At 44.0% G+C, this 24,652-nt stretch overlaps 1 long non-coding RNA gene across 1 annotated transcript in view; it reads right to left on the reverse strand.

Moving 5' to 3' along the window:
- Positions 1–11,288, reverse strand: part of LOC116810999 (uncharacterized) — a 38,423-nt gene extending 27,135 nt beyond the window's left edge. The window contains exon 1 of the long non-coding RNA XR_004370434.1: positions 11,175–11,288. This is a non-coding gene — a long non-coding RNA (uncharacterized LOC116810999). The remainder of the gene's footprint in view (positions 1–11,174) is intronic.
- Positions 11,289–24,652: the final 13,364 nt, after the last annotated feature.

A 24,652-nucleotide genomic window follows, 5' to 3' on the forward strand; every position in this document is an offset into this window, starting at 1 on the left:
GATACACAACAAAGACTTTCAATAAATACTTTTCAAGTGAATGAATGAATGAGCAAAGGTTCAGGTTGGCTTCTGCAGCTACACCCTAGGACAGATACAGTAAGGTCAGGTCACATTGTCAAATGTCCCACTGTAGCAGTCATGCATAAGGGCAGGCCTTCTGCACCTTCCATGTTCCCATTGCCCACTCATGGTGGCAAGCATGCTGATTGTCTCTTGAGTACTACACAGCACCAACAATCTCGGGTGCCATGATGCTGATTCCATGAGGCTCTGAGCCTGGGCAAGAATCATTTACATTCTTATTGAGTGTGGGGCTATGGTTCAGAGCAAGCACAGCATAAGCCAAGGTGGCGGCAAAGGACGTTATCATGAAATGGAAGAAGTGTGTAAATTGAGTGCAACTATGTAGAAATCATGTGATGGTCCCTAAAAAAATATGGGCATAAGAGCAAGTCTGAATTCAGGCTCATGGAAGGCTGGTGTGGCTCTGCCAGCATGTGCTAGTTCACTAGTTCTATGCCACCATTCAAAGCAGAATTTCCCCAAGTCAATTCCATACTTAAGTACTCCATTAAAAATGCTCCTGAGTTCAAACAGGTTTGGAAACATCTTAGTTACTATAGTATTTCTCATATGCCTTGTGATCTCCAAAAGAGAACTAACTATACTACACTGTGTCCCAAACTTATTTGATCACGATTCCTTTTTTTTTTTTTTTTTTTTGCAGGGCATCTCCTAGAGCTAATGTTCTCTCTCTCTCTTTCTTTGGAAATGCAGATTTGAAGGCCTGAGAGAGATTTACCCAGCCTAATGAACCCCTGAAAATGTTCCCAGGTATATGATGATAGTCACCATATTGACATGAATTGTTATGTTTTAAAAACAGAAAAAAAACCCACAATAATCTAGGTCATGTCCCTTGAGGCCTTTATATCAAGATAATTAGCTCCTTGAACTGGTCCTATTAGGTCTCTAGAGGAGACGTTATTGCTTCTGAAGAGAGATGTGACAACAAGGCAGAATATGATTCAGAAGCGATGAATAATAAAACTGTAAAAATGATAGCTTCTCCTTTGATATAGGGTGGAGAGGTTAATATTCATTTCTAAAGCATCATTAGCCATATAAAGGATAATTTCAGCACTTGACATAAACTGAAAACACACATAATCCTCCCATTGAGTGGGCTAACCTTGGCTGTGGCTGGATGAGCTCTCTAGGGACTTAATAGGGAATATAGTACTTTCAAAGATGTTGAATCCAGTGGAAGTGACTGAAGCAATTAGTCTCTGATCTTGAGAGAATTTCCACCTTTGAATCAGCAAACCCTATCCAACTGAGGTTGAGTACTCTAGAGATGATATTGTTTATATTGGAAACTAATATGAAATGTGTGAATGTATATATAATGTACATATATAGACACATGTAGAGGAGTATTTATATATAGATAGAGATGTTCATTATTGACTGCTTAGTAGATATAAAGAAGAGAATAAAATTTAAAATAAGGAAATAAGGAAAATGAGAGCATGATGTAGTAATTTTTCTATTTCTATTTAAATGTTCTTTCCTAACATCCAGTTTGTTGTGGAGTCACCAAAAAGCATCACCTCATCAAAACACACACACACACACACACACACACACACACACACAAAAGAAAAGACATAACCTACCAGCCAAAAAAAGCCCAGGACCAGATGGATTTACAGCTGAATTGTATCAGAGGTGCAAAGAAGAAAAGAGCTGGGACTCTTTCTACTGAAACTATTCCAAAAAATTGAAAAGAAGGGACTCCTCCCTAACTCATTCTATGAGGCCAGCATCATCCTGATACCAAAACCTGGCAGAGACACAACAAAAAAAGAAAACTTCAGGCCAATATCCTGGATGAACATTGATGCAAAAATCCTCAACAGGCTGGGCGTGGTGGCTCACGCCTGTGATCCCAGCACTTTGGGAGGCCGAGGTGGGCGGATCACTTGAGAGCAGCAGTTTGGGACTAGCATGGCCAGCATGGCAAAACCCCCTCTCTACTAAAAATACAGAAATTAGCCGGGTGTGGTGGCTTGTAATCTCAGCTACTTGGGTGGCTGAGGCATGAGAATCACTTGAACCCAGGAGATGGAGCCTGCAGTGAGCCATGATTGCACCACTGCGCTCCAGTCTGGGTGACAGAGCAAGATTTTGTCTCAATAAAAAAACGCCTCAGCAAAATACTGGCAAACTGAATCCAGCAGTACATCAAAAAGCTAATCTACTACAATCAAGTAGGCCTCATCCATGGGATGCAAGGTTGGTTCAACATACTCAAATCAATAGATGTAATTCATCACATAAACAGATCTAAAGACAAAAACCACATGATTGTCTCAATAGGTGCAGAAAAAGCCTTTGATAAAATTCAACATTCCTTCATGTTAAAAACTCTCAATAAACTAGGTATTGAAGGAACATACCTCAAAATAATAAGAGCCATGTATGACAAACCCATAGCCAATACCATATTGAATGGGAAAAAGCTGGAAGTATTCCCCTTGAAAACAAGAAAGACAAAATCTGCATCATTCCCTGAGGGGCATTTCTCTTCCCAGCTCAGCACATACGCTAAAAAGAGGCCAAGAGTGAGCAGATCTGTGAGCTGTGGTTCAACGTCTGGTGATGGGGAAGAGAAAAGAAGAAAGAATTGGGAAGGAGAGAGAAGAAATAAGGCCTTGTGAGTGGGGAAAGATGGAGGTAGGAGTCAGTCAAGGGAAGGTATTTATCTTGATGTGCCTATCTCACATCAGCTTCTCTTTGAGGTAGTGATTTTCAAATTCGGCCTATATCACCTAAAGGGCTTGTTAAAACACAGTCTGGGGCATGCCTGACAAGTGTGCAGCTCCAGTGAGTTACCAGGTGGTGCTGATGCTGCTGATTGGGAAACACACTTTGAGAACCACTGATCTAAGCATCCCCCAAGTGCACCGCTCAAAATCAACAATTTCTACCTCCACCTTAGACAGCACTTTGCTCCTGTATCATGGCACTTCTTTGTTTTATCTTGGTCAGAGTTAGTAGCTTGATCTCCCTCCTCTGTAAATTCTATAGGGGACTGTAGGGGACTGAAGATTGTAAATTCCTGGAAGGCAGAGACCACAGTTTACTCATGCCTGTATCCTCCAGAGCACAAAGTACAGTACGTATTAGTTAGCAGTTGTTTAATCAATTTTTGTGGAATAAAATTCTAGAAAGTGATCCGATAAATACGTGTATTATGAACTGATGCATACATTAACCTTTCCAGAGATTTACATGGTTTGTTTACTGATGGCAATATCTTAAAACCAAACAAATGCATTTCTAATGATGTTCATTTAAGCAATGCACCAGATCTGTTGAGGGGATATAGTTTGGCAAAGACGTGCTGACTGGTTCTTAAACCACAACAGCTGGATTTTTCTGGCTTTCCTGCTCCTCTGACTTATCAGGAGAGCTTTGCATACCTCCCGAGCCTCCAACAGCCAGAAGTTTCAAGTTAGCCACTAATCTGAACACACGATCATCATGTTCTGATCACAAAATATGAAACATTACAAAAGGAAGGCTCATTTAATTTTCACATGTACACAGTCCACAGGTAAGTTGTGGCTCCTTATTCGCATTACTCTCTGAACCCAAATGCACATAGGGAGCCATACCAGATGGGAGTGGCTCCCTATCTGCATTACTCTGTGAACCCAAAATATCTGAGACAGGCCTCAGTCAGTTTAGAAAGTTTATTCTGCCAAAAGTTAAGGATACACCTATGACACAGCCTCAAGAGGGCCTGATAACATGTGCCCAAGGTGGTTTGGGTGCAGCTTAGTTTTATACATTTTAGGGAGATATGAGACATCAATATGTGTAAGATGTACATTGGTTCGGTCCAGAAAGGCTGGACAACTTGAAGCAGGGGAGGGGACTTCCAGGTCATAGGTAGATAAGACACAAAAGGTTGCATTATTTTGGGTCTCTGATCAGCATTTCAAACATGGCAAAACTCCATCTCTACTGACATCCCAAAAATTAGCTGGGTGTAGTGGCAGGTGCCTGTAATCCCAGCTACTCCAGAGGCTGAGACAGGAGAATTGCTTCAACCTGGGAGGCAGAGGTTGCAGTGAGCCGGGATCGTGCCACTACATTCCAGCCTGGGCAACAGAGCAAGACTCTATCTCAAAAAAAAAAAAATTTTAAAAAAATTGTAATCATTTTGACTGTAAAATATGATTTCCATAAACCCTTTTATAACCTTTTATTAAGGAGTGGGTTAACATTCCAAGAAAACTTGTTAATCTGACACAGGGGCCCATATGCTGGTCTTGCATCAGTGTACCTTCAATATTAATGGTTAATTTATAGAGAAACTGAACTAATTTTATCTCTCAAAACTGGCCTTTACAATCTATTACACCATCCTCTTCCATGGTAGTCCCTGGGCCTTGAGGAGTTGAATAGTTTTAATTTCTGGCCCGGTGCCTCACAAACACAGCTTATTTTGATTGGCATCTTCTACCAGGTCTGAGGATGAGGCTTTAACTGGTGTCAATGTTTAAGATTCAGCAGGACTTGGTGTCTTTTTTAGACCCAGGAGTCAAAGCCTTGTAACTTAATGGCACAAAGACTTTCAGAGCAAAATACAGGAAGTTACATGGATGTGATAATTTTTATTTAAACCAATTTTTAAAGTCTCAGTTTTTTTCTAAGCAAATCAAAAGTTAGTAACAATGACATAGGAATTATTTTGATAAAATGTAAAATTCGTTTGTTAGACCAGTCACCAAGAGGCAGAAGAAAAGACCTTCTGCAGTGCAATTGCTGTTACTATGGGTGTCCATTTAGATAACCTGCAAGTCAAACTAATGAAAAGGGTATGTCAATTAATCAGACATAAGAAGAGTGTTTCTTGGGTAATAAGTGAAAATTTTTGGATTCATAGAACAATTTAAAGCCAAAAGCACAGAATGTTATGTTGGAATAAAATATTTCCTTTAGACATTTATAAAACATTTTTAGCATCAGACTTCAACAAACAGTTAGAACCTAAGGGAAAAAAAAATCTTACAGGAGCTGAAAATGAGTTGAAGGATAGAGTTATTATTTCAGGCCTTTTAAAAAGGGAGAGAAAGCTGAAAATAGCAAGACACAAAAAAGGTGAACTTTGGGTTCAAAAAAATTAAAATCGCTGGTAATTTTATTAAGAATAAACCAATACCTTAAGAAAATTCCAGGCCGGGCATGGTGGCTCACACCTGTAATCCTAGCACTTTGGGAGGCTGAGGCGGGTGGATCACCTGAGGTCAGGATTTTGAGACTAGCCTGGCCAATATGGTGAAACCCTGTCTCTACTAAAAATGCAAAATTAACCAGGCATGGTGGCACATGCCTGTAATCCCAACTACTTGGGAGACTGAGGCAGGAGAATCATTTGAACCTGGGAGGCGGAGGTTGCAGTAAGCCACTGCACTCCAGCCTGGGCAACAAGAGCGAAACTCCACCTCAAAAAAAAAAAAAAAAAAAAAGAAGAAGAAAATTCCATTGTTCTACCCAATTCTTTAGTGTATAAGTGCTCTTTAAATATTAAAGCCCGATCTCTAGAAAGACCATCATAAATAATTTCCTTTTAATTTTAGGCAAGTTGATCATAAAGACCCTTTTTTTCCATAAATTCTCTTTTTACAAACCTTATTACAACTTACACAGGCCATTCATGATATTCATGACATGCGTGGACTTTGTGGATTGTCCTGAACTTATCTCTTTCTCAAACAACCAGTCATTTTATTCTAGGACAAAAATTTACCATACAATATTTTTTCTCATACAAAATTATTTTGTTTTTAACCTTTCTTGCCAAAAATACCTCTTTACATTTATAACTTTTTTTACATTGCTTTTATTTACTGGTTACCATTACTTTGTTTTCTAAATAACTTTTAAATAAACTTTGAATTAGACAAAAATTATTTTCCTTTAAATAAGAACACATTTCTTTTTTTTTTTAGAAAAAATATTTTCTTATCACTTAAAAAAATTGGAAATGACCCAGACATTCAATGAATATCTATTATTTAACTTTAGATTTTAAATTTTATAAGTTTATTTATAAGCATTTATCTCACTACATTTACCTAATTAATTTTTAACATAGTTTACCCAGATTACTTATAAAAACTGTGATAGTTATCATTTAAAGTTATTTCCCTGTTAACCATTTTATAACCTGTGAATTTCAGGTTTTCCTAAGTGAGAACCTTAAGGTTAGATAAATAGTTTTTTTGGTGTTGGGTTTTTTTTTTTTTTTTTTGCCAATAACTCAGGATTTAGCTGTTTTCATTAATTGAACAATATTAAATGCTTTATTTATCAAAGTTTACATAAAGATAATTTTCCTTTGGGCTGCATTCATAGCTTTACAACCCTCATGCCAAATTTTAACATGTAGCAGCGATAAAATATAAAACCACTTTACCAATAAATCTAAACAATAATGTATGTTGACAATTCTGAAGCCATTTCTAATTCTATTTCATGAATACTTTCAAAACCAGCTTATTTATTAAAAATTTACTTAAGTCATATGAACTTGAAAAAGCATTTGGCTTAAAGTATTTTTTTCTGATAATTTGATTTTGGCTGGGTGCAGTGGCTCACATCTGTAATCCCAGCACTTTGGGAGGCCAAGGTAGGCAGATCACTTGAGGTCAGGAGTTCGAGACCAGCTTGGCCAACATGGTGAAATGCCGTCTCTACTAAGAATACAAAAATTAGCCGTGGTGGCACACTCCTGTAATCCCAGCTACTTGGGAGGCTGAGGCACGAGAATCACTTGAACCTAGGAGGTAGAGGTTGCAGTGAGCTGAGATTATGCCACTGCACTCCAGCCTGGGCAACAGAGCAAGACTCTGTCTCAAAGAAAAAAAAATATTTAAGTACTTTTTTTCCTTTAAGCCAATTAATCAGAGCTTGTTCATGTATTTTTAGTAGTGAAACATTATATACATGACACATAAATAGATATATTAGACATGCAGATAGACCTTATAGATTCATAACACCTCTTCTTTTTCCTATTTTAGACTTCCAGTTTCTTGATGACCCATTTTATTACCCTAGGTAGTTGTCAGCTAGATAGCCCCAAATTTCCATATCAAAGGAATAGCTCTCAGGTGAAAAATCAGATATTGAAATTTATATCTCAAGGTAGAGAGAGAGAGTCTGGTGGTGCTAGGAGATTAAAAACAAATGCCAAATCAAACATAAATTTATAGAAATCTATCAGGATTGTATAAGGAAACAAATTTTATTTAGATAGGTAGTTCCATTAAATACATTTAGTCTCTATCTTTTAAATGGATCTCTGAGCTCTGGGCAGAGAGCCCATTGAATCCTGGGTCTCCAAAAAGAGAGAATTATTATGGGACTAGAACACATGATGCTTTTACAGTGCGCTTTTTTTTAAAAGACATTTCTCTAAGTGTCTAAACTATCTTCTTTACTTTAAACACCCAAGATAAACCTCTGTTATAATAACTATTTTAGTTAAAAAAAAAAAAAAAAAGAAAGAAAGAAAAAGAAATCAGGTAACACAATAAAAAAAGCAGTTTAAGATCTGAGATGAACTTGTCTCTTTATGCTCTTGGTGTTCCATAAGGAAAAACAGAGGTTTCTGCCCAAAAGGGAGGCTGGCACTGTTTTCTTTAAGGAATCCCATGCTATTAGAAACTGTATTAGTCCCCTCATGCAGCAGAGGGTGGCAAAATAATGTAGAGACAGCAGAAGTAAATGGTGAAAACAGAATTCAGTCTACTAAGAAAACAACTTTCTCAAAAAAAAAAAAAAAAAAAAAAAAACAAGGCCCTAGGAGAGAAAAAAAACCCATAACAACCTTTTTAAATACAGACACACACACACACACACACACACACACACATCATCATCATCATGGATATTAGCTTTTAATTAAGCTGACTTTTAACCATTGAGCTCCATTAAAAAAAACCTTTTAAATCTCATTACCATATTTTAACTAGGATAAATTGCTGATATTTCAAAAGTAACACAAATATCAAACCAGAAAGGGCTTTAGAAACCAAACCCAGACTGTCTTGATGAAAAACAAAAGTGGGGGCAGAAGCTTAGCTATGGAACTGCTGCATGGGGCGACAGCCATTGCTCTTTCGGTTTGGCTTGGCTAACAAAAACTGGCCTTATTATGTAAATAAAGCCCTCAGGGTAGTCGAAATCAAGAACCTTTCTCTTTTTTCCCCTTTTGCTGGACTGTTTTTCTTTCTCCCTGCTTTTTTTTTTTTTCAGCTGTGGAATTTAGCCAATTCAGAGGTCTTGTTCCCCGTAATTTGGAACTTTCCTTTGGATTTGATCAAGTTGGATAGAGTCGGTCAAACCCAACTGTCAGGCCTCTGAGCCCAAGCTAAGCCATCATATCCCCTGTGACCTGCACGTACACATCCAGATGGCCGGTTCCTGCCTTAACTGATGACATTGTCTTCTGAAATTCCTTTTCCTGGCTCATCCTGGCTCAAAAGCTCCCCCACTGAGTACCTTGTGACTCCCACTCTGCCAGCCAGAGAACAACCCCTTTTGACTGTAATTTTCCTTTATCTACCCAAATCCTATAAAACGGCCCTACCCTTATCTCCCTTCGCTGACTCTCTTTTTGGACTCAGCCCGCCTGCACCCAGGTGAAATAAACAGCCATGTTGCTCACACAAAGCCTATTTGGTGGTCTCTTCACACGGACGCGCATGAAATTTGGTGCCGTGACTCAGATCGGGGGACCTCCCTTGGGAGATCAATCCCCTGTCCTCCTGCTCTTTGCTCCGTGAGAAAGATCCACCTACGACCTCAGGTCCTCAGACCGACCAGCCCAAGAAACATCTCACCAATTTCAAATCCGGTAAGCGGCCTCTTTTTACTCTCTTCTCCAACTTCCCTCACTATCCCTCAACCTCTTTCTCCTTTCAATCTTGGCGCCACACTTCAATCTCTCCCTTCTCTTAATTTCAATTCCTTTCATTTTCTGGTAGAGACAAAGGAGACATGTTTTATCCATGGACCCAAAACTCCGGTGCCAGTCACGGACTGGGAAGGCAGCCTTCCCTTGGTGTTTAATCATTGCAGGGACGCCTCTCTGATTATTCACCCACATTTGAGCGGTGTCAGACCACCCAGGGACGCCTGCCTTGGTCCTTCACCCTTAGCGGCAAGTCCCGCTTTTCTGGGGAAGGGGCAAGTACCCCAACCCCTTCTCTCTGTGTCTCTACCCCTTCTCCACTTTTCTGGGGGAGGGGCCAGAACCCCTCAACCCCTTCTCCTTCACCCTTAGCAGCAAGTCCCACTTTTCTAGGGGGCAAGAATCCCCAATCCCTTATTTCCACACCCTGACCTCTTATCTCTGCATCCCGACCCCTTTCCCACTTTTCTGGAGGGTAAGAATCCTCGAACCCCTTCCCTCCGTGTCTCTACTCTCTCTTTTCTCTGGGCTTGCCTCCTTCACTATAGGCAACCTTCCACCCTCCATTCCTCTGTCTCCCTTAGCCTGTGCTCTCAAGAACTTAAAACCTCTTCAACTCACACCTGATCTAAAACCTAAATGCCTTATTTTCTTCTGCAATGCCACTTGACCCCAATACAAACTCGACAGTGGTTCCAAATAGCCAGAAAACGGCACTTTCAATTCTTCCATCCTGCAAGATCTAAATAATTTGTCAGGCCTCTGAGCCCAAGCCAAGCCATCGCATCCCCTGTGACTTGCACGTATACACCCAGATGGCCTGAAGTAACTGAAGGGTCACAAAAGAAGTGAAAAGGCCCTGCCCTGCCTTAACTGATGACATTCCACCACAAAAGAAGTGTAAATGGCCAGTCCTTGCCTTAAGTGATGACGTTACCTTGTGAAAGTCCTTTTCCTGGCTCATCCTGGCTCAAAAACCTCCCCCACTGAGCACCTTGCGACCCCCACTCCTGCCCGCCAGAGAACAAACCCCCTTTGACTGTAATTTTCCTTTACCTACCCAAATCCTATAAAACGGCCCCACCCTTACCTCCCTTCGCTGACTCTCTTTTCGGACTCAGCCCACCTGCACCCAGGTGAAATAAACAGCCATGTTGCTCACACAAAGCCTATTTGGTGGTCTCTTCACATGGACGCGCATGAAATAATTCTTGTCATAAAATGGGCAAACGGTCTGAGGTGCCTGACTTCCAGGCATTCTTTTACACATCGGTCTCTCCCTAGTCTCTGTGCCCAGTGCAAGTCGTCCTAAATCTTCCTTCTTTCCCTCCCACCTGTCCCCTCAGACCCAACCCCAAGCGTCGCTCAGTCTTTCTAATCTTCCTTTTCTACAGACCCATCTGACCTCTCCCCTCCTCCCCAGGCTGCTCCTCGCCAGGCCGAGCTAGGTCCCAATTCTTCCTCAGCCTCCGCTCCTCCACCCTGTAATCCTTTTATCACCTCCCCTCCTCACACCCGGTCCAGTTTACAGTTTCATTCCGTGAGTAGCCCTCCCCCACCTGCCCAGCAATTTACTCTTAAAAAGGTGGCTGAAGCTAAAGGCATAGTCAATGTTAATGCTCCTTTTTCTTTATCAGACCTCTCCCAAATCAGTGAGCATTTAGGCTCTTTCATCAAATATGAAAAACCCAACCCAGTTCATGGCTCGTTCGGCAGCAACCCTGAGACGCTGTACAGCCCTAGACCCTAAAAGGTCAAAAGGCCGTCTGATTCTCAATATACATTTTATTACCCAATCCGCTCCTGACATTAAATAAAACTCCAAAAATTAAATTCCGGCCCTCAAACCCCACAACAGGACTTAATTAACCTCGCCTTCAAGGTGTCCAATAATAGAGACAGCCAAGTAGCAACATATTTCTGAGTTGCAATTCCTTGCCTCCACTGTGAGACAAACCCCAGCCATATCTCCAGCACACAAGAACTTCCAAACGCCTAAACCGCAGTGGCCAGGCGTTCCTCCAGAACCGCCTCCCTCAGGAGCTTGCTACAAGTGCCAGAAATCTGGCCACCAGGCCAAGAAATGCCCGCAGCCCAGGATTCCTCCTCCTAAGCCGTGTCCCATCTGTGCGGGACCCCACTGGAAATCGGATGGAAATCGGACTGTTCAACTCACCTGGCAGCCACTCCCAGAGCCACTGGAACTCTGGCCCAAGGCTCTCTGACTCCTTCCCAGATCTTCTCGGCTTAGCGGCTGAAGACTGACGCTGCCTGATCGCCTCGGAAGCCCCGTAGACTATCACAGATGCTTTGGGTAACTCTCACAGTGGAGGGTAAGTCCGTCCCCTTCTTAATCAATACGGAGGCAACTCACTCCAAATTACCTTCTTTTCAAGGGCCTGTTTCCCTTGCCTCCATAACTGCTGTGGGTATTGACGGCCAGGCTTCTAAACCTCTTAAAACTCCCCAACTCTGGTGCCAACTTAGACAGTACTCCTTTAAGCACTCCTTTTTAGTTATCCCCACCTGCCCAGTTCCCTTATTAGGCTGAGACACTTTAACTAAATTATCTGCTTCCCTGACTATTCCTGGGCTACAGCCACACCTCATTGCCACCTTTTCCCCCAGTTCAAAGCCTCCTTCACATCCTCCCCCTGTATCTCCCCACCCCAACCCACAAGTATAAGACACCTCCACTCCCTCCTTAGCAACTGATCATGCAACCCTTACCATCCCATTAGAACCTAATCACTCTTACCCCGCTCAATGCCAATATCCCATCCCACAGCACGCTTTGAAAGGATTAAAGCCTCTTATCACTCGCCTGTTACAGCATGGCCTTTTAAAGCCTATAAACTCTCCTTACCATTCCCCCATTTTACCTTTCCTAAAACCAGACAAGGCTTACAGGTTAGTTCAGAATCTGCGCCTTATCAACCAAATTGTTTTGCCTATCCACTCCGTGGTGCCAAACCCATATACTCTCCTATCCTCAATACCTCCCTCTATAACCCATTATTCTCTTCTGGATCTCAAACATGCTTTCTTTACTATTCCTTTGCACCCCTCATCCCAGCCTCTCTTCGCTTTCACTTAGACTGACCCTGACACCCATTAGGCTCAGCAAATCACCTGGGCTGTACTGCCGCAAGTCTTCACAGACAGCCCCCATTACTTCAGTCAAGCCCAAATTTCTTCCTCATCTGTTACCTATCTTGGCATAAGTCTCATAAAAACACACGTGCTCTCCCTGCTGATCGTGTTTGATTAATCTCCGAAACCTCAATCCCTTACAAAACAACAACTCCTTTCCTTCCTAGGCATGGTTAGTGCGGTCAGAATTCTTACACAAGAGCCAGGACCGCACCCTGTAGCCTTTCTGTCCAAACAACTTGACCTTACTGTTTTAGCCTAGCCCTCATGTGTCCGTGCAGTGGCTGCCGCTGCTTTAATACTTTTAGAGGCCCTAAAAATCACAAACTACGCTCAACTCACTCTTTACATTTCTCATAACTTCCAAAATCTATTTTCTTCCTCACACCTGACGCATATACTGTCTGCTCCCCAGCTCCTTCAGCTGTACTCACTCTTTGTTAAGTCCCACAATTACCATTGTTCCTGGCCCGGACTTCAATCCGGCCTCCCACATTATTCCTGATACCACACCTGACCCGCATGTCTGTATCTCTCTGATCCACCTGACATTCACCCCATTTCCCCATATTTCCTTCTTTCCTGTTCCTCACCCTGATCACGCTTGATTTATTGATGGCAGTTCCACCAGGCCTAATCGCCACACACCAGCAAAGGCAGGCTATGCTATAGTACAAGCCACTAGCCTGCCTCTTAGAACCTCTCATTTCCTTTCCATCGTGGAAATCTATCCTCAAGGAAATCACTTCTCAGTGTTCCATCTGCTATTCTACTACTCCTCAGGGATTATTCAGGCCCCCTCCCTTCCCTACACATCAAGCTCGAGGATTTGCCCCCACCCAGGACTGGCAAATTAGCTTTATTCAACATGCCCCGAGTCAGATAACTAAAATACCTCTTAGTCTAGGTAGACACTTTCACTGGATAGGTACAGGCCTTTCCTACAGGGTCTGAGAAGGCCACCACAGTCGTTTCTTCCCTTCTGTCAGACATAATTCCTCAGTTTAGCCTTCCCACCTCTATACAGTCTGATAACAGAGCAGCCTTTATTAGTCAAATCAGCCAAACAGTTTTTCAGGCTCTTAGTATTCAGTGAAACCTTTATATCCCTTACAGTCCTCCATCTTCAGGAAAAGTAGAATGGACTAAAGGTCTTTTAAAAACACACCTCACCAAGCTCAGCCACCAACTTAAAAAGGACTGGACAATACTTGTACCACTTTCCCTTCTCAGAAGTCAGACCTGTCCTCAGAATGCTAACAAGGTACAGCCCATTTGAGCTCCTGTATAGACGCTCCTTTTTATTAGGCCCCAGTCTCATTCCAGACACCAGACCAACTTAGACTGTGCCCCAAAAAAACTTGTCATCCCTATTATCTTCTGTCTAGTCATACTCCTATTCACCGTTCTCAACTACTCATACATGCCCTGCTCTTGTTTACACTGCCAGTTTACACTGTTTCTCCAAGCCAGCACAGCTGATATCTCCTCGTGCTATCCCCAAACTGCCACTATAAACTCTTGAAGTAAATAAATAATCTTTGCTGGCAAGGCTATGCTGAACCTCCTTAGGCACTCTCTAATTAGATGTCCTAGGTCCCCCCAATTCTTAGACCTTTAATACCTGTTTTTCTCCTTCTCTTATTCCGTTTAGTTTTTCAATTCATACAAAACCGTATCCAGGCCATCACCAATAATTCTAAATGACAAATGTTCCTTCTAACAACCCCACAATATCACCCTTTACCACAAAATCTTCTTTCAGCTTAATCTCTCCCACTGTAGGTTCCCACACCGCCCCTAATCCCGCTCGAAGCAGCCCTGAGAAACATCACCCATTATCTCTCCATACCATCCCCCAAAATTTTCACCGTCCCAACACTTTACCACTACTTAATTTTATTTTTCTTATTAATATAAGAAGACAGGAATGTCAGGCCTCTGAGCCCAAGCTAAGCCATCATATCCCCTGTGACCTGCAGGTACACATCCAGATGGCCGGTTTCTGCCTTAACTGATGACATTCCACCACAAAAGAAGTGAAAATGGCCTGTTCCTGCCTTAACTGATGACATTGTCTTGTGAAATTCCTTCTCCTGGCTCATCCTGGCTCAAAAGCTCCCCAACTGAGTACCTTGTGACCCCCACTCCTGCCCGCCAGAGAACAACCCCCTTTGACTGTAATTTTCCTTTATCTACCCAAATCCTATAAAACGGCCCTACCCTTATCTCCCTTCGCTGACTCTCTTTTTGGACTCAGGCCGCCTGCACCCAGGTGAAATAAACAGCCTTGTTGGCTCACACAAAGCCTGTTTGGTGGTCTCTTCACACGAACGCGAGTGAAACCAATGAAAAAAAGACCAAAACAACAACCAAAACAAACAAAGAACAACAAAAACAGCTGAGCAAAGCAAACAATGCCACAATTTATAGGTTGGTGCAAAAATAATTGTGCTTTTTGCCATTAAAAATAATGCAAAACCGCAATTACTTTTGCACCAACCTAATATATGGTTACTGAGCGCTCTAATGGTAAGGATAAATTAAAACCAGCTGTTTTTTTTGTTTTTTTTTTTTTTTTTTTGAGACGCAGTCTCGTGCAGTGGCACAATCTCGGCTCACTGCAAGCTCCGCCTCCCGGGTTCACGCCATTCTCCTGCCTCAGCCTCTCCGAGTAGCTGGGACTACAGGCGCCCGCCACCACGCCCGGCTAATTTTTTGTATTTTTAGTAGAGACGGGGTTTCACCGTGGTCTCGATCTCCTGACCTTGTGATCCGCCCGCCTCGGCCTCCCAAAGTGCTGGGATTACAAGCGTGAGCCACCGCGCCCGGCCACCAGCTGATTGTTAATCTTAACTTTAGCCAAGACAAAAAGCCCAATTCAGCTACTTACCTAGGAATGGGGCTCAGGCTGAACACTGCTCTCTACCATCTTTGAAGCAGGAAAAAACTCAAACTCGCCTTCCCTGTTGGAAGTGAGCTGAAATTCCAGAAAGGAGTTACCTGCACTCTTCATCATGGAAGCAGAAAAACTTGCCTTCCTTGCTGGGAGCAAGTGAAACTCCAGAAAAGGAGTTATACAGCAAAATAAACTTTAGATCTCAACCAAATTTGGAGAGATCAGGGATTCTCTTGGTCGGGGGTGGGGGTGTCTTCCAGGCCTCAGCCAATTGTCCTACTGGCTTAAGCCATAAAGATAGCTCAAGCTGGTACCAAGCACCAACAGTAGATTTGTCAAAGGTCAGGGGTACCTCCACTCAGAATCCCTTCATGGTTACCAATTTGTGAATCCAAAATATCTGAGACAGACCTCAGTCAATTTAGAAAGTTTATTTTGCCAAGGTTAAGGATGCACCTATGACACAGCCTCAGGAAGTCCTGGCTACATGGGCCCAAGGTGGTCAGAGCACAGCTTGGTTCTACACATTTTAGGGAGACATGAGACATCAATCAATATGTGTAAGGTGTACATTGGTTCCATCCAGACAGGCAGGACAACTCGAATCAGGGGAGAGGGCTTCCAGGTCACAGGTAGATAAGAAACATTTGTTGCATTCTATTGGGTCTCTGATTAGCCTTTCACTGAATATACAATTCACATGGGAGAGGAGGGTGGAGGAATAGTCACTTATGCCTGGTCTGGCTTGGTGAAACGACAGGGCAGAGGAAGCAATCAGATATGCATTTGTCTCACATGAGCCTCAGAGGGATGACTTTGAGCTCTGTCTGTCCTTTGTCCACGAGGAATTTCCTTGTGGGCAAATTGTGAGAGAGGTATGTCTTTTTTTTTTTTAATCTTTGTAGCTGTCTTACTTAGGAATAAAATGGGAGGCAGGTTTGCTTGACGCAGTTCCCAGTTTGACTTCCCTTTAGCTTAGTGATTTTGGGGTCCCAAGATTTATTTTCCTTTCACAACTCCCATCTGATATATTTAAGGGGGGAATTCTTTTGTGCCTACAGCATTGTTAGTGGAATGTGGAGCGACAGCAAGGGATGGGCCTAGCTGAGATTTACCACCAGGGGGCTTGGACTCTTTCTCATGTGTCAACACCAATCACTGCCAATAGGGGGCAGCAACAATTTGCCTACAGCCTTTAGGCTTTGGTTTTAGACTCAAGCTCAGGGTGTGGAATCTGCATTGTTTTTTCTCTGAAACTTGGCTTCTCATCTGCCTGCGGACTCAAATCCTCCTGCTGCCAATACTACAACAGCCACAGAATAAATGCATTGAAACTGAGAGGACTGGTAAGAGGCTAGATCTAGTGTAAATTAGAGACTGGGCCTCCTAAAAGGAGCAGTTTGGAGGAACCTAATCCTTCACAGTTTGTCTAGCAATTTCTAGGTTCAATCAATTGAGGGCTTAACCGGTAAACTCAAGTGGAAATTTTTTATTGGCTCCTGGTGATGTCACTCCTGGTGAGTGGGAGAACTGGTTTTCTAGGTGTGGGGATTCTTTATTCTCTGAAACACCCACTAGGAAACGCCCTGATGCCTTTTCACCTTCTGTGGTGTCAGGACCTCTCATGTAACTGCATACAATGCTTTTCCCAAACAGACTATACACAACAGAAAACTCAAAAAATAGAAACGCTAAGTGGGAATAAGGGAAATAAACTACAGGAGTAGTGGTTCTTGACCTTGGCTGCACATGGGAATCACCTGGGAGCTTCAATCTGCAAGGACCAATGCCAGGGACCACCCCCCCCCCATCCCCTGCCCCCGAGATTTGGATTAACTGGTCTGCATGCAACCAGGGCAGCTGGAGTTTTGAAAGGTCCCCAGGTGGTTCCCATGTACAGCCAAGACTGAGAACCATTGTCAGATGTGCAGTCTTTGCTCCTGGGTCAATTAATTCCTCACGCCCACTAACTACTTTAGATGTCTTATGCTTTGAGCACATTTAAAATAAAACCCAAAACTTAATAAAACAAAGTTAGTACGCAGAGAAATAGGAACCTAATTAAAATGGAACATAAAGTCGAGTCAGTTTGGTTTTGTTTTAAATCTCCAATTGCCACCATTAATTCTGCTCCCATAGGTCAATAATGCTAGCCTGCTATTTGCTTTGTTCACTTCTGAATGAAGCATTTGTGTTTGCTGACCTTCAAACACTTCCAGGTTGTCTAAGAGGAAGCCATGTGGCACTTTGACTTTTGTGTGACCTGGCAATTTGTTTACATCAAATCCCTTTTAACCCTCTGCAGTTGACAGTGGAGAATTCAGTATTTTCATACGCTGCCTAAGCTCTAGGGTGGAAGGCTTTAAACTTGATTTAGGTCAAGTTGGCAGTGACCCAGGTGAGCCCCCAGGAAACTGCACTTCCACAGCCAAAACATGGCCATCCACCACCTTAGGCATGACAGTTACAGTTTTGAACCTGCTATTAAGTCCCACAATTCTCTTGGTTAGTTAGAGTAATCAAACCTGCCAAGGGTAGGCAGAATTGGAGGAGTGCAGAATGGTTTTGAGGGTACAGTGGAAAAATCAACTTTGGAGTATGACAGGCCAGCCTCAACACTCAGTCACTCTTACCAGCTGTGAGATCTTAGGTGGGTTTATCACTGGCTGTGAGCTTGACTTGCCTAGCTATACTATAAAGGAATAAAAGCCCCTTCAGGTGGTTTTTCTTAAATAAATGGAATAAACCTGTCATATGCTGGTAAATGTTTAACAGCTGGCTCTCAAGGTGGTGGGGGCAGCCCTGATTTGGAGTATTTCCATGGTGTAAATACTCTCACCGTGGCAGATCTCAAGACACCAATGTGACAGCTCTGAATGTGGAATTGGGAAGAGGTATGCGCCATCTGGGATAACCCATCTCCTAGTACCTACCTAGAATGCAGCAGACACTCAGGATGTTATCCCCTGCCCTTCCCCCTTATAGGAACATCTATGCTGACAGAGACCTTTGCCATTATTAAAGCATTTTTACAAACACTATCTCATTACATTCTCAGGTGAGATGGGCAGGGCGGGTCTTATTTCTATGTTTTACAGACGAGAAGCCTCAGGCTCAGAGAGACTGGACAAAATTGCTCAGGGGCACACAGCAAGTAATCTACAAAATGGGCATAGTAGGCAGAGTAGCAGCCCCCAAAACATGTCTGCATCCTAATCCCTGGAACCTATGAATATTTGATTACATGGCAAAAGGGAATTTTGACTGCAGATGGATTTAATACTGCTAGTCAGGTGACCTCCAAGTAGGGAGATCATCCTGGATTATCCGGGTGGGCCTAGTGTAGTGACAAGGGCCCTTAAAAGTGAAAGAGAGCAGCTCAAGAGGAGAGTCGGGGGAAATGTGACTATGCAGGACTGGTCAGAAAGATGTGACATTGCTGGCTTTAAAGATGGAGGAAGCAAGGAATCTAGATGGCCTCTAGAAGCTGGAAAGGCAGGGAAGCAGCTTCTCCCCCAGAACCTCCATGAAAAGATGTAGCCTGCCAGGTACGTTGATTTTGGCCCAGTGAGACTTCTGACCTCCAGAACTTTAAGATGATCAGTTTGTGTTGGTTAAACTGCTCTATCTGTGGTCCTTTGCTACTACAGGGATAGGAAATGAATCCAACGGGACTGGCAATCAGGTCTCCTCATCCCTCAAATCTCAGCTCAAATTTCACCTCTTGAGGGAGCCATGTTTTTCCTGCCCTTTCTAGGCCTCTGGTTTTGCCCAGGTTCTGATAATATCTGGCTTTAGGCACTCACCAGATGGTTGCGAATCTTTGCATACTTGCTGGTCTCCTCCATAATCCCCAAGTGGCAAGAATATTCTTTTCACTTTGCATCACTTTCCACTAGCACAGCTCCTTCCCCAAGACCACAGCATAATAACTGCATTCAGAATGTGTGAGTGTGAAAATACATGAATGAATGAATGGGAGCTGACATTAACAATAGTACTGCACCCCAGCACCACCAGGAATCACGATGCTGAGCTGTCACTGTTGCAGAACAATTAAAAGCATCTCCTGGTAGTATCTTGAGCTACCTACTCCCTTCCTGCAGGAAAGACCAAGACTTCCCGTCTTCCCACTGGCTCACAGAAGTGGCCTTTTCCTCCGGAAACCAGCGTGCATCTGTTAGCATCTTTTGTCTTTTGTGGGAAAGGGAGGATTCTGGCTCCAGAATGAAGAGGGACAGGCATGGTGTGTGGGTTCACAGAGCCCCAGACTCCAGACTCTGATGCCAGCATCTTTGTCTCAGCAAAGGTCATAATTGGATTTGGGTGTTTAAGGCAGTCACTGATGTACTGTTCTCATTTTTCAAGTGTGAGAAATACTAACTCTGCGCTTTGCTTACTTCTAAAGGAACAAGGCCAGTATAAGCAGCCTTTAAATACTGCCACATAATACACTGAGAGCAGACATGACCACGTGCTACAGAGTCAGGGCTACGTAGGAAAGTTCACATCGTCGTGGGAAGTGAAAGTAAGCCACGTCACCGTTTCTGTCACGTGACAGCTGTGGGGCGTGGAGCAACTCACTGAGCCTCTTTCCTGGTGTGTAAGATGGGGATAATGATAGCTCCCATTCACTGACCACTTCCAAAGTGCCTGACCCTGTTCTAAGCCTTCACTGTCACCCTGATTTTATGGTTAGACAGTTTGTCAGTGTCAGAAGCAGAACTGGCTACATAGTTTGCAAGTCCAGTGCCCTGGTTCAAAAATGATTAAGAATTTCAAGATGGTGGTAGCAGAGCAAAAAACCAAGCCCGGAGCCCTCCTTAGTGTGGCTCCTATGTGACTGCACAGGCTGCACACCCTGGGCAGAATTAGTGTACAAATCCTGCAGCCTGACTCCAGAACCTTCCATCTTAACATCTATGCCACAATAGCTGTCTCCTAAGGTGGCTGTGAGGTTGGAAATGAGACTAAGGCATTCCTGGCAGAGGGCACAGTGTGAATGACCATCTGGAAGTGCGGGCGTGGACAGGAAGATGAGGAAGGAATGATAAACTCTCATGGCTAAAGCTTTAGTGAGCTGAAGGAAACAGAAGTGTGCTGGTAGGCAGTACTGGCTGCAAACTGTGCCCTCCCTGAAGGCCAACTATAAAGTGCAAGGCCTTTGTACTTTATAGGCGGCTGGTGTTGAGGATCGCTGGAAGGTTTAGAAGCAGGGGGTGGCATGGACGCAGGCAGAGAACTGCCCCTAGGGGGAAGTGTGGAGCAGAGCAGACTGGGGCCTGGGCACCCACTAGAGGAGGCCATTACAACCACACTCTAGGGATCTCATAGTGAGAGGCTCAGGGAGTAGAAGAAGGAAACAGGGAAAACTGAAGGTCTTCAAGGTAAGTAGAAATGATAGCTTTGGAATACGATCTGGAAACAGGAAACTGGGGGAAAGGAAAAGCTTCTGATGCCTGCTGGCCTGGCCTTTTGTTTGAGCGCCATCAGGCCCGTATGGAGTGTCATCACGTACACAGACTGCCTTTGCACACATAGAAAACAGGGTACATCTCTTCAGGAAGTTAAACTCTTTGAGCAAAAGAAATCGATTTAACTTCCTAAAAACAACAGCTGTTACTGGCTATAAACTCAGTCATTTCTCAATTTGGGTTTTTCCCCCAAAATATTCCCTTCCAATTTTCAGAGGCATAATCAGTTCTGTGATTATGTTGCTTGCACATAATTAGATCACACAGTAATAATAATAACTGTAAACTCTGGAGGAAACAGAGTGCAATTAAAACCAGAAAGAAAAAAATCTCCCAAACCTCTCCCAGATTCTTCTCTCAGACTTGGGAGTGGGGCACCTCAAGCCCAGTGAAGGAATCAACATATTTTACCCCAAAATATATTTCTTTGACATGTTTTGAGATGGCTGTTCACAGGGCCTGCAAACAGAAGCGGGCCTGCAAACAGAAGCAACCCTACAAAGCTGTCTCATGTGGCGAAGATCTGCATCTGCAGAGAAAAACTACATTGATGCAGCCAGGCTTTCTCTGAGGCTCTCTCTTGTCCATATCTAGGAAAAACTAACTGAGAGTCTGATACCTTTAAAGGTCTGAAAGAAACATTTACCATCTATTCTGTCTGAGAGCTACTACCTCTGAGATTTCTCCTATGTAACAAGAACGCCTTTGCCAGCCAGGCCTCCTCTTCTCCCCATGCCATAATCTTTTTGCCAAGATCCAAGCCCCAGTCTTTCTGTAACCTCAAGGCTTCTGTACCCCACTGCGGGGATTGGTAATCACTCTATGGTTCTCCTCCATGTGCACAATAAATTTGTATGCCTTTTCTCCACTTAATCTGCCTTTTAATTTATTACTATTATAAATTTTTTTTGAGACGGAGTCTGGCTGTGTTGCCCAGGCTGGAGTGCAGTGGTGCGATCTCGGCTCACTGCAACCTCTGCCTCCCGGGTTCAAGCAATTCTCCTGCCTCAGCCTCCCTGGTAGCTGGGATTACAGGTGCATGCCACCACGCCTGGCTAATTTTTGTATTTTTAGTAGAGACAGGATTTCACCATGTTGGCCAGGCTGGTCTTGAACTCCTGACCTTGTGATCTGCCTGCCTTGGCCTCCCAAAGTGCTGGGATTACAGGCATGAGCCATCATGCCTGGCCTATTATATATATTTTAATGCTCTCTCTCAGCAGTCAAGAGGATTAGTTATCAGTGTGTTGGACATACTGAGTATAGGGGGCCTGTGGGATATATAAGAAGAAATGACTACCAGGCTGTTGCATATGTGGTTCTTTATTTCATTTTGTTTTAGAGCCAAAGTCTCGCTCTGTCACTTAGACTGGAGTTCAGTGGCGAGGCTTTTTTTTTTTTTAGACAGGGTCTTAACTCCGTTGTTTAGGCTGGAGTGCAGTGGCACAATCATAGCTCACTGTAACCTTGAACTCCTGGGCTCAAGCAACCCTCCCACTTCAGCCTCCTGAGTAGCTGAGATGACAGGCACGTACCACCACTCCTGAATTTTTTAAAAAATGTTTTAGGCATGTACCACCACAACTAAAAATTAGGCATGTGCCACCACACCTAGTATTTAAAAAAATGTTTTCGTAGAGATGGTGATCTCATTATGTTGCCCAGGCTGGTCTCAAACTCCTGGACCCATGTGATCCTCTGGCCTCAAGCGATCCTCCAGCCTCAGCCTCCCAAAGTGCTCAGATTATACCCAGTGCGCCCAGTCTATTAATCTGCCTTTTTTGAGTTGATTTTGCAGTAAACCTTCAGAGGGCGAAGGGGAGGTTTTCCCTTGGCCCCTGCACTGGATTCAAATCCTAGCTCCCACTTCCCAATAATGTGACTTTGGGCAAGTCAGGTAACCTGGTTCTCTTCTATAACGTGAGGGAACCATTCTAGCACTTACCTCAATCATACTGCATTACCTTGTTCTGAAGTTTAAATGAGAAATGCTTAGACTAGTCTTCAGCATGTAGTAAAGCAGGCCATAAATGTCAGATATTATCATAATCTCCAGATTTTCTACAATGATTCTTGAATGACATTTAAGATCAGAAACATCTATGTAATTCTCATATTACTGTCATTGTTATGTATTCTTTCTTTCCCAATGAAGAATGAAGGTACCATCCACTGACACCACAGTCACGAGGTTGGGTCAAGCCTTATGACCACCCTAGAAGCCTAGACAGAAGGGTTCAAAGGCTCTTCCTCTCATATGGGCTAGTAATAAACAGGGTCTCTAACAGAATAGCAGAAACCTGAGTTGAGCAAGTTCATGAGGGAGGGGAAGCTGACGCCCACATCAGCACTTGTTTTCGAAGAGGAGCTGTCTTGGCCCAGAGCTGTGGCTCACACCTGTAATCCCAGTATTTTGGGAGGCCGAAGTGGGAGAATTGCTTGAGCCCAAGAGTTCAAGTCTAGCCTGGGCAACATAGTGAGACCTTGTCTCCAGAAAAAATTTTAAAAACTAGCCAGGCATGGTGGTGTGTGCCTGTGATCCCAGCTACTTGGGAGGCTGAGGTGGGAAGATTGCTTGAGCCTAGGAGGTCGAGGCTACAGTGCGCTATGATCACACCGCTGCACTCCAGCCTGGGCAACAGAGCAAGACCCTGTCTTAAAAAAAAAAAAAAGAAGAGGAGCTCTCCAGATTAATAACAATCTCCCCAGTTTTCATGATTCAGGCGTCAAATCCTGCTGCCCCATATGGTTCTCACCACTCAACGAGTATTATTTACAGAGGGCCGTCGTTGCTACGTCCTGGAGATACAGAGAGAAATAGGACCCAGGCCGACCACTGAGGAGATCCAGCCTGATGGGGACAGAAGACAGAGAACACACAAGTGGGGCTAGACACGGTGGCTCATACCTGTAATCCCAGCACTTTGGGAGGCCGAGGCGAGTGGATCACCAGAGATCAGGAGTTCGAGACCCGCATGGCCAACATGGTGAAACCGTCACTACTACAAATACAAAAATTAGCCGGGTATGGTCCTGTAGTCCCAGCTACTCGGGAGGCTGAGGCAAGAGAATCGCTTGAACCCAGGAGGGAGGGGTTGTAGTGAGCCGGGATTGCGCCACTGTACTCCAGCCTGGGCGACAGAGACAGACTCCATCACTAAATAAATAAAAATAAAAAGAGAACACACAGGTGGCAGCAATTGGGACAAATGTCACTGCAGAAGACCTTCCAAGGGGGGGTTGGGGGTGATGACCGCATTTTGCCTTAGGGTGACAAAGAAGCTTCACACAGTGGGCCACTTTCTGGGGTGTTGGTGATCTGAATCTTGATGGGAAGGGTGGTTACGTGCGCGTACATGGTTGTCTAACACTCATCGAGGTACATTCAAGATGAATTTTATGTCAATTAAACCTCAGTCAGGTTGATAGTAAAGAGTCTGAAACATCGTGTTAGCACTTAGTGGGCTCTCTGGAATTCTCTGCAGAATGAGAACGTGAGGAGGACGGAGGGTGGGAGTACTGGCACTTTCTGCATCCCCAGGAGCTGGCTCCACATTGCTCCTGGCTCTGCATCCTGCTTTTGGGTGGCCACAGGGAGAAGACAGGGCTGAAGCCAGCCTCCACAGGGGAGGGTCCTCTAGCAAGGCCCCGCAGGGCCTCAGGGACTTCAGAGGGAGGCTTGCTTTTGCTTGCTTGTCTGAACACAAGCCCCATTGAGTGAACACAGGCCCCATTGAGTGAACACAGGCCCCACCTTGACTAAACACAGGCTTCTTGCTGGGCGGGCCAGCTCCGAGCCTTGCAGGCCACTTTATCACGTTGGTGGCTCCCATCCATTCTTACAGTCCACATCTCCACTGGGTTGAGCTCTCAGCCACCTCTGCCTAGGTTGCTCTCTTCTGCAACTTTCTTCTTCCTCTGCCTCCCCTACTTCCCCTCACCCCCTCCTCACCCCTCCCATTCTCTCTCCCCTAGGGCAGAGGACCCAGCTGGGGCAGGCTGACAGGAGCCCTAAGAGGAGAACTTAAGAGGCCTGAGACCTGTTGAGGGTGTGTGTGTGTGTGTGTGTCTGGTCTGTCTCTGTGTGTGTGTGTGTGTGTGTGTGTGTGTGTGTGTGTGTGTGTGTGT

Source organism: Hylobates moloch, unplaced genomic scaffold (genome assembly GCF_009828535.3).
Source record: "Hylobates moloch isolate HMO894 unplaced genomic scaffold, HMol_V3 SCAFFOLD_7, whole genome shotgun sequence".
Classification (NCBI taxonomy): domain Eukaryota; kingdom Metazoa; phylum Chordata; class Mammalia; order Primates; family Hylobatidae; genus Hylobates; species Hylobates moloch.